Genomic DNA, 13,666 nt, shown 5'->3' with positions numbered 1-13,666 from the left:
AAAATTTCACAATCGCAAATTTGTAAACAATATTTTGCCAAAATGTGATACTGTGGCTTTTTGACTTATTACAATTTGCTTCCGTTGTTTCCTCATAAATAAAAAGAGAAACAAATTTTAGAATGCGAACAACTATTTTTTGGGAAAAGTGACACATGACATTTTGCCATCTGAGCACAGAGTTGCTGCTTAGAGTCATTAAAATACCCAATATGTCAATAAATAATTGACCTGCGCTCCAGCAATAGAGTGAAAATTTTTTTTATAGGGAAAAAAATTTAAGCAGATTGTATTTAGACACCAAGTTTTTTTATCACGTTAATATCAATAAACTAAGTCATTAGTGACCGATTTTTTTTTTTTTTTGGAATCCCCACATGTCACTAGATCCTCTCAGATCGTTTTTCGATGTTTCAAAAACAATTTAATAGTAATTTCTCACATTTTGATTAAAATATAAAAAAAATCCACAATTTTTTTACCATGGTCTTTATTGGATTTAAACTACATTGTTGTAGTAACTAAGATGAATTGACCACCACCACCACCTATACTATAGAATATTCTGTGGACGTGCAATCAAAATTTAGTTCGGGAAAGAGAGGTGGTGGTGGTGAACCATAAATCCATGGTTCCGAACTGGACGACTCTGATGATGGTGAAGGGGCCATAGGTGAAGCGACTTTTGACTCCTCAAGCCTGCTTTTACCGTCATGTTTGTGCTCCTGAAAACTTAATTGAGGGAACTCCACATCAGTGCCTCCCGGCATGGGAAGGCGTTGATCGCCTTTCAAAATCAACAGCGTACCGTTCGGGGGCCGGACGATGCGTCGCCCCCGGACTTTGGTCGGTTTGGGGAGGAACACCCGGCTCCCATCTGGCATCTGTAATTGGGAGCCACGGGGGGGACGCAGAACAGTCCCGAAAGGCGGTAGGATGGTCGACCCTCGAAATAAGTCTTTCACTCTCTGAAAATAAAAAACAGCAATAAGTTAGGGAAACCTACATGTTCCCATGTATCTCCACTTACTTAAGCACTGCCTTACAACACAAATCAAATTTTTCTATCAGAGTCGTATTAATGAGAAAATTTTCAATTTCCTTATTTTTGCCGCACCAGTCATTTTGTGCCCACAATGATTTATCCAAACGAAACCTAGTAAAGCCAATTACAACTAAGAATTAGAACACAGTCCTCAGAATTTATTAAGAAATTGAAATTTCCTATATATAAAGCTCAAGACGAGCGAGCACTCGCTGATTCGAAATACCTCCAACGCCTCCAGTTCTGTTAAACTGAACATATTCGTACATATATTAAGCACCTCAGCTGTTAGATGGTCATTCATATACAGCACCATATGAATCAATAAAATTCAATGCTTTCAAATAGTTTTGAAATCTTTCTCAGATCTGCATCCATTTTGTTACTTTTGGGTAGCCACCAGGCCGATGATTTTATCTCTCTCTCTAAGCACTTTAAATGAATTTCTATTTGGCGCAAGTGGGTACATCAATAAAATTATGATACACATGGTCAAATGAAATACCAAATGTTCTTCCCCTCTGGTATTAGATCGGAGCTGGACAAATCTCCAAAAATTTACATGGCCCGTCAGGCATGTGACTTACAATAATACATGCCAGAATCAATATTCTACATGCCCGAAAAATATTACTAAATATATTTACTAGATTTACTTTCACCGGGAGGGGGGACCCTCTTCCGACTACAAATAAAAAACTTTTTTTTTTGAATTTATAAAAAATGTTTTTAATCAATTGAAAGTTCATTTGAGTACAACACCCCACAGGATTCTAAGGGTTCAAGCCACATAAGCCCTCCCTACATATGTAGATATGGGTTGTTTCTCTACCCGGGGAGAAGATGAATGTCCAACTCTGTTCTTTTCAGGATTGGGTTTTTGACATGACAAGCATCTAAAACTGGTTTAAATCATCAAAAACCTAAATGAATGCTTTTTGATAATGTTTTGAACACAATAGGTATATAACATGATGAAAAACTTTCTTTTTTGCATATTGCAATGTTTTAGCAATTACATTAATTTATTACAATAATTAAAACAAAATAATTGCAATTTTGAATTTTTTTCAACACAAGAACCTAGAACATATAAAATATAATTTTGTGGTTCATAACATCTAAACTACTCATTACCAAGGTTCAATTTGCTAAGCGGATATGTATGATAGGGCATCAGAGTTAGGTTTCTACTTCAGAAACTAAATCAGTATTAAAACAGTCAAAAACTTATTTGACAACATTGACAATAGTTTTTTTTAACCTGATATGTTAATTAACAAAACACTTACTTTTATGTGGATTAAAGGGTTTTATATTTGGAATTATGATTACTGAGAAAAAATCATTTTGATAATTTAAATTTTCTGATCTGCCCAAAATTTTATTCCATAGAAAAATTCTCATGCAGCATCTGTTAATACACTAATTAAGCTCATTTATTTTCACCTAAAAATTTCTTAGCTCGGTGTATAAATTCAGAGTTTTAACACTAGGTTTACCATGAGTTAACATACACCTATTTCTACTAAACGGGTCGAAATGACCCCTTTCAGTATTTAATTAGAAAATATATAAATTGACCTATCTCTCTCTATTATGAAGTTAAAGTAGAAAAAAAAACCCCTCAAAATTACATCAGTTGTAATAATTTAATAATTAGTTTTTATTATTTTTGATATCTTAATGTAAAGCATTTTTACAAATTGAAGAAAATTAATGAAAAGTTTTCTCTCAGAGGGGTCGAAATGACCCCTTGGTAAACCTAGTGTTAAAGAGTATTTTCAACCAAAGCAGAGCCAACAGGACTTGATACCCATTTGTTTTGCACGTTTATATACAGCTTCAATTGAAAAACCATTGCATTATAAATGCTAGTAAATATACCATATCATAGTGCAAAAGTAGGAATAACTAAGTTTGACTAAGGATAAGTTACAGGAGTTTCTTAAGCATCATGCACAAGCTAGCATTGCCAAATTAAATGGCATTTTAGTCTTACAATTTAGTATTTGGATCGCTAGATATATTTCAATGTTATGCACAATAAGAGTATCATTTAAAGTATCAGTTATTATCTAGATAATTTAATAACAAAAAAAAAAAAAAAAAAAAAATCAACATTACATACATGATGTAATAAACTTTTTTAAACACTTATCTGTTTTAAAAAGAGTACAGCAGATGGTTTATATCAAAGCACATATATAAGCAGTTGAAATTTCAGATGGTCAAGAACCATCTTGAATCACAATGTCAAATCATTCAATAGTTTTCCCTTCAGTGTTTATGTTATGCTTTATTAAAATTGTATATTTTATATTTAAAAAAAAACAAAAAAACATTGTCCAAAATAATTCTGTAGAGTAGAAAATAATTTTAAAATCAATATAAAATATTTATTCTTTGTATAACAGTCACTTTAAACATTATATGCAATTAATGTGTGTATTTCTAATGGGAATTTTTATATCAAAAAGCAATGTAAAATTTTTGACAAAGGTTTTTGACGTGACAGTTTAAACAGTCATGGACCAAGGGCCCATTCGGAGGATGGCTTCTGAAACTAGTCCCTTTTTTCCCAACATAGTGTAATTGAAAGCTTCATTTCCTCACAGCTCTCTGCTTCCCCTTCCATCTGATTTTGAAAAAGTCAAGCCGCCTCCCCCCTCCCGCAACTTCAAGAATATCCCAGGATCACGAGGCAGGTTGAGAACCACTGGAGCAGCTCTTTCGGCTGTTGTTAACAACCTAAATTATTTTTCAGAAGTTAGTAAATCAGAAATTTTCTGGAAATCCCCCCCCCCCCCCATCTGATCTGTGCCCCAAAACAGAGGTTCTCAAAAGGTACTAAAAAAGGTCCAATGAACATCATGGTATTTTTAAAATTTGCTTACAATGAAATTTGATTTATGATTTATGAAAAATTAAATGTTCAGAAATGTTATTCTGATTTCCTATCCAAATTTTTTTTTCCTGACCATGAACAGAAATGAATTTTTTAAAAATAGAAAATAAGGAAAAAACCGTGGTTGCTAAACAGTTTCACACAAAATTCTGCGGGTGCTGATAAGATCAGTCACACCTGCCAAACAGCAGTGAGTTCCTGACCTTAATGGAAGCCTTAGTTATTTTTGTTTTACATTTATAACATGTTTTGAATTCCATGCCATATTCTCAGTGTTAATGGGTCTCTCTTTGCAAGCTTTCTATATTAGTAGACAATGAAAGTAAAAGAACCTAGTTATAAGCTAGTAAATTAACTTTTTTTAAAATGAACCTTTGGATTGAACATGTTTTTTTAGAAACTAATTACTATTTGATTTGCAGGGATACCCATGAATGATGGGGATAGAGGGATCATTAATATTTGAGGGGCCCACTTTCACTCAAAAAGGACTCAAATTTTGCCAATAACTTAGGTCCCAGAGAAATTAGTACAATGGCACCTCTGCAAAATACTCTTAAGCTCAAATTTTACAGTACTAGGCAAGTATGGTTATGTCAACCCTTTGAAAGCCATACAATCTAAGAGTCAAACTTATGTGACATGAATCTGAGGCTGCTGTGTACCAACCATGGAGCTCTATTTGAAATCCATTCTGCATTACAAATCCGAATCAAATAATTAACCCCTTCAAAATGCATATAACGATCACACAGTGAGAAAAATAACAGTTGAATCATTGCGGGAGAAATACAATACAGCTAATATAACACATAAACTAGGAAAAATATTGTTTCATGTCTTACCCTCTCAATTGCCTCTTTGTCCTGAGGGGTAACATTTGTTGCCACATGAGGTGAACCTCCTTCCACAACACCACTGCCGCCTTGAACAGAAGCACCTCTGCCAGGTGCAGACGGCTCATTGATCAAGCGAACAAATTCCACCTTATTCTGTGATTTTAGCTGAAGTAGCTGTGGATTAAAAATATATACTTTTTGAGTTGCCTATATTAATCATATTTGAACAAATTTCACTAATATTTTAAGAAATAGATCTTGTTAAACCTGCAAAAAAAAAAAAAAAATTTCATTTGCTCATTTTGTTGAACCACTAGAACTTTTAACACCAGAACTACTTCCATGGTCATTCTGACCACTTTTCAAACTTTGATCGTCATTTGCAACTCTATTTTTAAAAATTTGAAATTTTCCCTTCGTGACTCTTCCTAATTCGTCAAGAGAAATTTTTTGGGGTAAAAACAAAAACTTCAAGTCATTCCGTGGATTTTTAAAATCTACTTTTACCTAGAACTACAGAGCAATCATTGTGACCACAGTTGAAAATTTTGTTGCTTATAACCAGATTTTAAACATCTTATGAATGCCACAATTTAAAAAAAAGTTACTCATTTTCTTTTTTAGAAATTGGGTATAGGATTGTTCATGTTTCATTACATTTCAGGCATAAGCAAACATGCAAGGCGTTTCAAAAAAAGATGGGCTAATTTATAAGAGGTGGTAAAATGCATTGAAATATTCTTTGTCATACAAATGTTTAGTGGAAATAGGGTACAAAAGGTGCCAGAGTGCACCTATATATCCTCGAAAGGACAGAGCCTGGGGCCCTCTCTAGTTTGACAGTGCTCCTATAATAATACTACAGTCGGCCCCGTATTCGCGGTTTTTTTTCCTTCATTGGAAATATTTTTTTGGAAACTCAGCAATCGTCATTCACGTGTTTTGTTTATAAAATTTGAGTTGTGCGTGTTTAGGATAGCTCATTTTTCTAGTGCTACTGATAATGCTTCCGAAAGACAAAAAAGTGAAAGGTTTACAAGAAAAATTGGATATATTGACTATGTTTGGCGAAAGTAAGTCAATTGCTGCTGCTGTGGCCCGCCATTACGAAACAAATGAATCTACGGTGAGATATATCAAGAAAAAGGAATCTGAAATTCGTTCAGCCGTCGCTGCAGATTCACCTGTGCAGAGCCGCAACTAGAAGCTTGGTCAGCAGGGGCAAGCATGCATTTTGGCGCCCTCCTTGTAATGTTAAGAGAGGTAAAAGTGTGAAATTTGCGCCCCTTCTGGTCCAGCACCGGGGCAGTAGACCTGCCTGCTTCCCCCCCCCCCCTTGTTGCGGCCCTGCACTAGTGACAGCGAAAACTTTACATTGCCTACTGGATCCATGTGTTTCTATTACAGAAAATGCTGTTTTTTTGCGAGTACAAGACTACTACAAAAAAGGTATTCCAATTGATTGTAATATTACAAGTACTTATGTACTTTATTACAGTACTTACATAACGGAAAAGGCGATAACATTTTACTCTTTTATAAAGGGAAGGGCTGGTGAAACGTCTATTTCATCAGAATTTTATGCAAGTAAAGGTTGGTTTCATAGGTTTAAGAAACAATTCGGATTACGCAATGTAAAAATCACAATGCAAAAATATTCAAGGCTCACTATACACGCCACTCAATGGAGATGATTGTGCACGCAATAGAAGATGCAAATGCATAAAATGTCTTGAAGGCATGGAAGAATTACACTATCACTAATGCTGTTACTGTCATAACTAGAGCCGTGGCAAATTTCACATTTTTAAATGCAATACTAATGGAGATATTTGACTTTGGTGACAAATGCTGAAAACTTCAGTGATTGAGAATGTGGTTCACATATTGTGATATGTAAATTAAATTCAAAGCTCTAAAAATTCTGTAAATGTCAAAATAGTTGTTAAAAATGTAACTGCTATTTATTGTGAATGAAAAAATTAAATGATTGAGTTCATTCTATTTTTGTGTCCAGTCCCTAAAAATGGCAATTTTTGAGCCAAAGAAAACTTGTCAACACAGTGATAAGTTGCCAGAACAGTCATTTTATGTATATATTTGATATCTCAATAAATATTTACATTTAAAAGTATGAAATTAAATTTAACATATAAAATTCTCTGCAAATGACTTTATAGAGCGGGATCTACATTTCAGTCATTGGAACTTTTAACACACTGGGATTGAATAAAAACTAATTTTTTTAGTTGCCAATTGTCACCAAAAACATTGTCAGAAATAGGCACAATCACCAATCCTATTTAAAATTCCAAAAATTGAGGACAAAACATTAAACTTGACAAATATACAAGATGAGTATTTATAATTTTTGCTATAATTATAATGTAATTCATATTATGAAAATGCTGTGATCATTTCATATATAATGATAATAAATAAATGCAGTTTACATTTTTCTGCAACAAACTTCAAATGACCAAGTGAAATAAAACTATTCAAGCTTCTACAAGAGGTTAACCACCTCACAGTGTTTACATTTTGAGGGGGCTTTCATTTTCTTTTTTCCAACTGAACACAACTCAGGTCTATCGCCATGGCCAATTTAATACCTAGTGAGTTGTGCTGGAAGTGTAAGTGTGTGTACCTAACAGTCTGATTGCATATCTAGAGGCGTGTATACATCAGCACGCCGATCTTGCAGCACACGACCCTCTGCAACGGTTCTAATCCACTTGTGGATACACAAATGTCCTTTGTATTCTTTCCTTTCCTTTGCATTCATTGAAAAAACAGATTCCAGGTGGGTCCAGTTAAAACAGCTCAAGAATCATCCACAACACTGTACAAATTACTGAACAACCAATTTAGAATGCTTTCATTGCATGATCTGCCTGCTAATGTATACGCCCCTTAGTGTTGTGCATGATTTTTCAGTGCTGCTGTCTATATTTCAGAAGTGAAGTGCGATGACTGAATATTTGTACTGTTTATAGGCCTGTTGCTCTCTGTGGCGAGACTTTTTAAAGGGGAGATCAGTTCACACTTGTGCCTTGAAGTTGGGAGAACCACAGAAAACCAACTTCAACTAACAACTGTGGTGATGACGAGGCTTAAACCCGGGTCCTCACAATCAATGCCAGTATGACCACCACAGCGGCACATTGAGGGAGCTGAAAGTTCCCCCATATACAACACTTGTGCCCTTATGCAGGAAGAAGAGTGGAGCATTGCATTGTATGTTCATTAATTATATTGGGGGCTTCACCACCACCTCCTTCCACGTGAAATTTATTGGGGAGCTGAAACAGTGTCTCAGTCCCTAAATGGAATACATTTATACTATGGGAAGTGCATTAGGATACAGAAAATATCATTATATACGAGTTTCCACTGTGTTATATTCATAATCATCAGGTTCATGTACATTTAAAATATGTTATAAAAATATAAAAAATACAGTAAAACTTCAATATAATGATACACCGCCTACCAAAAAAAAAACAAAAAACATCGGTGTAGAGAGGTTATCATTACATCACAAGACAGCATTATCATCAATTACTGCTAAATTAGTGCTATTGTTGGCATCTCTCCTGAACTGGTGTTATTACCCACATTCCCATAAAAAGCATTTTATATATTTAATTCGCAGCAGAGAATTTGAATTGATTAGTTTATGAATAAAATTTAATTTGTTGTTACACAATGTAAAGTAGTTTACTGCATAATACAGTAAAATCTCTCTTAACCGACACCTCTATTTTACAGCCAACTAATAAAATTTCTCTATGCATAATAAAAACATGCATTTCAAACCCAATTAACAGCCACCTATTTATTGCAGACAAATTTTTTTGGTCCCGCCATTGTCCACAAGTGATAGGTTTCACTGTACTTGTGTGTACTAAGGGGCCATTCAAGTATTACGTAAGCAGATTTTCAGCCATTTTTGACCTCCCCCCCCCTTGTCAGCGAAAGTCAGCAAACACTGACACCCCCCCCCCCCCCAGCAAAATTTCGTCAGCAGCGTAGAATATTTCATATCTTCAAAAAGGGGTGGTTGATGACGTAAGCAACCTTCAAACCCCCCCTCTCTCCCCCCCATCCAAAGTCAGCAAATCCGGAACCACCCCCCCCCCCCCCCGATGCTGACGTAATACTTGAATGACCCCTAACACAGAAAAAAGCTTGACTGCAACTTAGTGCATGATAGAGTAAGAATGGAAAAGCATTCCGAACAACAAAATATTTTTTATGAATACTAAACAAAAGCCACCAATAAGATTGAACTCATGACTCCTAGTTTAAAAAAACCAGAGCTTTGCCGCTGAGCTATGGTGTGGCACTCTTAAAAAGAATGAAAATTGATGGAAAATAAAGTAGTTTGTTAGAAGTTAGTGAATTAAATTAGAATTTTAATACATGCAATTATGAAAGTTAATCCGGCATAACAAGCCGTGTCATTATCCTAATTAAATTAATTTGAGAAGATTCAAAAATAAACATTTATACTAAATTTAAATATAATTACGTTCTGCATTATTCAAGAAAAAAATTTGAAATAACTTTTTTTCAATAAAAGAATTTGAAATAACTTTTTTTCAATAAAAGAATTTGAAATAACTTTTTTTCAATAAAAGAATTTGAAATAACTTTTTTTCAATAAAAAAATATTTTAATTTCACCAAAACAAAACAATCAAATCGTATTTCAGATAAGGAAATTTATCGAGAGGGGGAAAAAGTCCTGAAAATTACTTTCGTAAAAATTTCGCTAGGTATCATCTGCGTAATAAGAGAAAAAAAATTATTGGATTTAACTGAAAAAAAAAAAATTAGCAATTAACGCTTTTTCGTAATCAAGCTAATTATTTATAATTATAATCTAAGATTAGAGAGATTTCCATATCATTCATACGACATACCTGGTGAAATGCCAACAAACATGTTCCATAACATCGGTGACGATTTTAGAAATAAATTCTTGAATTTTATAAAAATAGACCCTTTCGTTAATTTCGATTAACATGTTGTATTTAATCAACAGTACTTTCATGTTGAGTGATAATTTTTAGTTTAATCTATTGCTTAAAAAAAAAAAACCAAAGGTTTCGTGGAACATCTATCGCAGCTTCAAATGAGTCAGAAATGAAACGAAACTCAGTACTCTCAGAGTGTGGAAAAGAAAAAAAAAAACCTGATAAAACCAGTATAAAGACACATGCATGGTGCTTTTCCTTGTGTGACGTCACAACTTATCTGTACAATTTACATTTGCATAAACTGTAACACTCCACACAAATGCCGCTCCTCTCCACCTCCTCGTGGATCACGGGAGCGTCTTATCAGCCCTGGCGTGAATGTAATGACCACCATGTAACTCAAAAAGGGGTTTTTTTAATGGTTATTTTATCGACAAACAGTTGCTCGTTTCATGTTGATACAATCCCTAGTTTCTATTTCGAAACCAGCAGGAAACGCGATTTGATTTTTTCCCTTCTTTCGGTGCGTGAACATGACTGGCTGTCGAATAGAAAAGATTGCGGGCTCATTTACATGCGCGATAGTTTCATTTTTGGCTAGGGTAACCAAATAAAAGGGGAAAAAACGGGACATTTCACATGAACAACTAGCGTAAAAAAAAATTTCACGATTGAAACATTTTGAAGTGAAATTTTAGCATGCTGGACGATATGAGTATTTTCACTGAAGCCAGGGCTACATTCGTGTCAAAACTTTCCCAGTACGTTACAAGGTTGGCCAGAGTCACCCTAAGGCCGGGATTACACTATAAAAGTTTGATAAAATCCCTTATAGATAAAACTTAAAAAATTCAACCAATAAAGCTCATAGGTTACATTGGAGCGAATGCAACCAATAGGCTCATTGAATTTTTCAAGTTATGTAAAAGCTCTTGGATAAAACTCGAAAAATTCAACCAATAAAGGCCGGCATTATACTATAAAAGTTTGATAATAGTTCGTTTATAAAACTTTGATATTGAAGCTAATAGGCGGATCAGTTAAGTTCACTCGAATGTAACAGATGTGCTTATTGGTTACATTTCTGAAGTTTTATAATAGGACTTTTATCAAACTTTTATAGTGTAATAAAAGTTCTTTGTTAAAGATAATTTATAAAATAAGTTTGACAAAAAAATGATAGTGTAAGGCCGGTATTACACTATAAAAGTTTGATAAAATCCATTTTATAAAACTTCAAAAATCTAACCAATAAGGTTATTGGTTACATTCTAGAAAATAGAAAATGCAACCATTGACCTTATTGGCTGCATTTTTCAAGTTTTATAATAGGACTTTTATCAAACTTTTATAGTGTAATACCGACCTACGGTTGCATTTTCTAGAATGTAACCAATAACCTTATTGGATAGATTTTTCAAGTTTTATAAAATGGATTTTATCAAACTTTTATAGTGCCGGTATTACACTATAAAAGTGCTTGTATAAAACTTGAAAAATACAACGAATAAGCTGATGGGTTACATTCAAGCCAATCCAACCGATCAGTTTATTGGTTGTATTTTTCAAGTTTTATCAAAGCACTTTTACAAAACTTTTACAGTGTAATACCACCCTAATACCAGCCTAATGGACAACTTTGATAAAAAAACGCTCTTTATCAAAGTTTCTTTTACCAAAGTCAGCCTCCTCATCCAATATTTGAAAAAAGATTAATGTTGATGCTTTCTATGCTGCAGTTTCAATTGCTCAAGTTTATATACCATGTACTTTGCGAGTTGATAAAGTAATTAAAAAATGAGTGGTAGAGGTATCAATTGGATATCCAAGTTTTCATCACGACGATCTGAACGGTATAAAAAATATAAAAATGATTTTAAATAAAGTAAAAAATTTTTTTTTTTACTTCCATCACATACTAAAGTCAGTGGGAGCTACATAGACCTTAATTCCCAATGTGAATATCAGAGATTTGAACTTCTCTAGCTGAATGAAAAAACAAACGTTTGGACGCTTATCGGTTATAACGAATTCAATTCCGTCCTAGTGAACCAATAATAAAATAATGTTGAAAATATCGTTATAACGAATGGGAATATTTATATCTGAGATATAAGGGGGTGATCTTCAAGTAATACGTCACCAATCGTGGGGGGGGGGGGGGGTTCGCATTTGCTGACTTTTAATGACGAGGTGGGGCGTTCAAATGATGATTGTGTGAGCAGTAGAGGTAGGAAAATATGAAATTGGGTTATATGTTGGGCTGGTATATATATTTGGTTGGTAGATATGAAATGATAAATTCTGTACTTTCGGAAATCATATGTAAATTGGAAGGCCTTTTATACTTCTGGTACTTTTGCAATCAGGTAGTGGGGCCTCATGATGCTCTTGAGTTTTACAGACATGGGTTAAAGCAAGATTGGGGTAGGACGGGGCAGGGTCATGGTGACAATCTAGGAGTCCGCAAATTTTAGGAGGCGGGGGTTGTTTCAAAGTTTTCGTTTGGGGAGCCAACTGGTGGACAGATTTTTTTTCAATGGATTAAATGTGATAGAAAATCTGGAACTTAACTAGGCTGGGACAACTGGAGCACTGTCCCAGGGCTCGGAGCCAAATGTCAAGGGAAATGAGTTTTATGTCACCCGCAGCTCACTTGCCCAGCTCATGGTTTTACTGCTGCTCCCCAGAGTAGTTAAGCAGTGCCGTCTTAAGGCATGAGCCCACCTGGGCACGGCCCGGGGGTCTCACAAAAATGGGATCTGGTTGAGATTTTCAAAAATTTGCCTAGTAGGGTCTCAGAAAAATCATTTGGCCCGAGGCCCATGATGCTCTTAAGACGGCCCTGTAGTTAAGTGGTGCTTTCAATCATAAAAGTACAAATTCAAAGCAAAAAGAGGCACAAAAATCAATATCTTCATCTCGCCGGGACGCCCCTAGAAGCCACGGCGCACACGTTGAGAAACCCTATCATATCACATCACTGGATTTCATGGTTCACATTAATGATGCATCTGGCAGTGCGATATTTCTTGCAGTTTTGACAAATTTGGCATCGTTTTTCGTGACAACTAGTGATTTACAATACTTGGGATATTAATTTACAGCTTTTTCGAGAAAATATGGCAAGCCCATAAATAATATATCCACTCCGTATTTTTTTTTTTTTTGGTGAATTTCATATATTCAAGCATAGTTTTATATAAATTGAAACAAATTTTTTGATTCCTGTGAATCCGAGATTGCTGCATTTTGTGAATAGCTGTGAAAATTATGGTTGATAGGCCTTTGATTGTCACTTCCAGTGACATCTGGCATCTTTTCTATTCCCTGATGTACACCCAATCCACTTAAATTTGCGAATTACACATAATTCTGAGATAATGATACCAAAATAATTTTTCTGCATATAAAATTGGCAGAATTATTCAATTTTTTAGCAATTTTAAACATTGGCACCCATGACAGTTCTCCTATATACAGGGTGTCCTGTAAGTCCTGATATGGCCTTTATCTCATCAACCATTCGTCGTGGAGGTATGGTTCCAATTTAAAAAATGCGCAAAATGTGTTCAGGAATCACCCACCCTATATCAGTTTCGAGATAGAAAATACATTGTGACACGAGATAAAAATGCCCCCCCCCCCGTTCTCCAATTTCCAGTTGTAAAGTTGGCCTCCAGAGACGGACCAAGTCTAATTGGACGGTGGGGGACCGTTTAAAAATTTAGTTTTTTTTATGAAACTATTTCCATTCTTGAAAATGCTTCAGAGTGATTTTTGAACACAGTTTGAGCATTTTTTAAATTGGAACAATATCTCTACGACGAACGGTTGATGAGATGAAGGCCGCATTAAGACTTACAGGACATCCTGTATATAACTTCTAT

The 13,666-nt window shown here is 34.8% G+C and overlaps 1 long non-coding RNA gene across 1 annotated transcript; it reads right to left on the bottom strand.

The window, feature by feature from the left end:
* Positions 1-549: 549 nt before the first annotated feature.
* Positions 550-9,919, bottom strand: LOC149072363 (uncharacterized). The gene is made up of 3 exons (XR_016194512.1): positions 9,720-9,919; positions 4,799-4,966; positions 550-968 (listed from the first exon to the last, which is right to left on the bottom strand). It is a non-coding gene; the product is annotated as an uncharacterized LOC149072363 (long non-coding RNA).
* Positions 9,920-13,666: the final 3,747 nt, after the last annotated feature.

The sequence above is a fragment of the Pholcus phalangioides genome, unplaced genomic scaffold, assembly GCF_987345545.1.
Source record: "Pholcus phalangioides strain wild (caught in Gottingen) unplaced genomic scaffold, Ppha-v1.0 ptg000017l_1, whole genome shotgun sequence".
Taxonomy (NCBI): Eukaryota; Metazoa; Arthropoda; class Arachnida; order Araneae; family Pholcidae; genus Pholcus; species Pholcus phalangioides.
The sequence above is the reverse complement of the archived record's forward strand: the minus strand, read 5'-3'. Positions and strand labels throughout refer to the sequence as shown.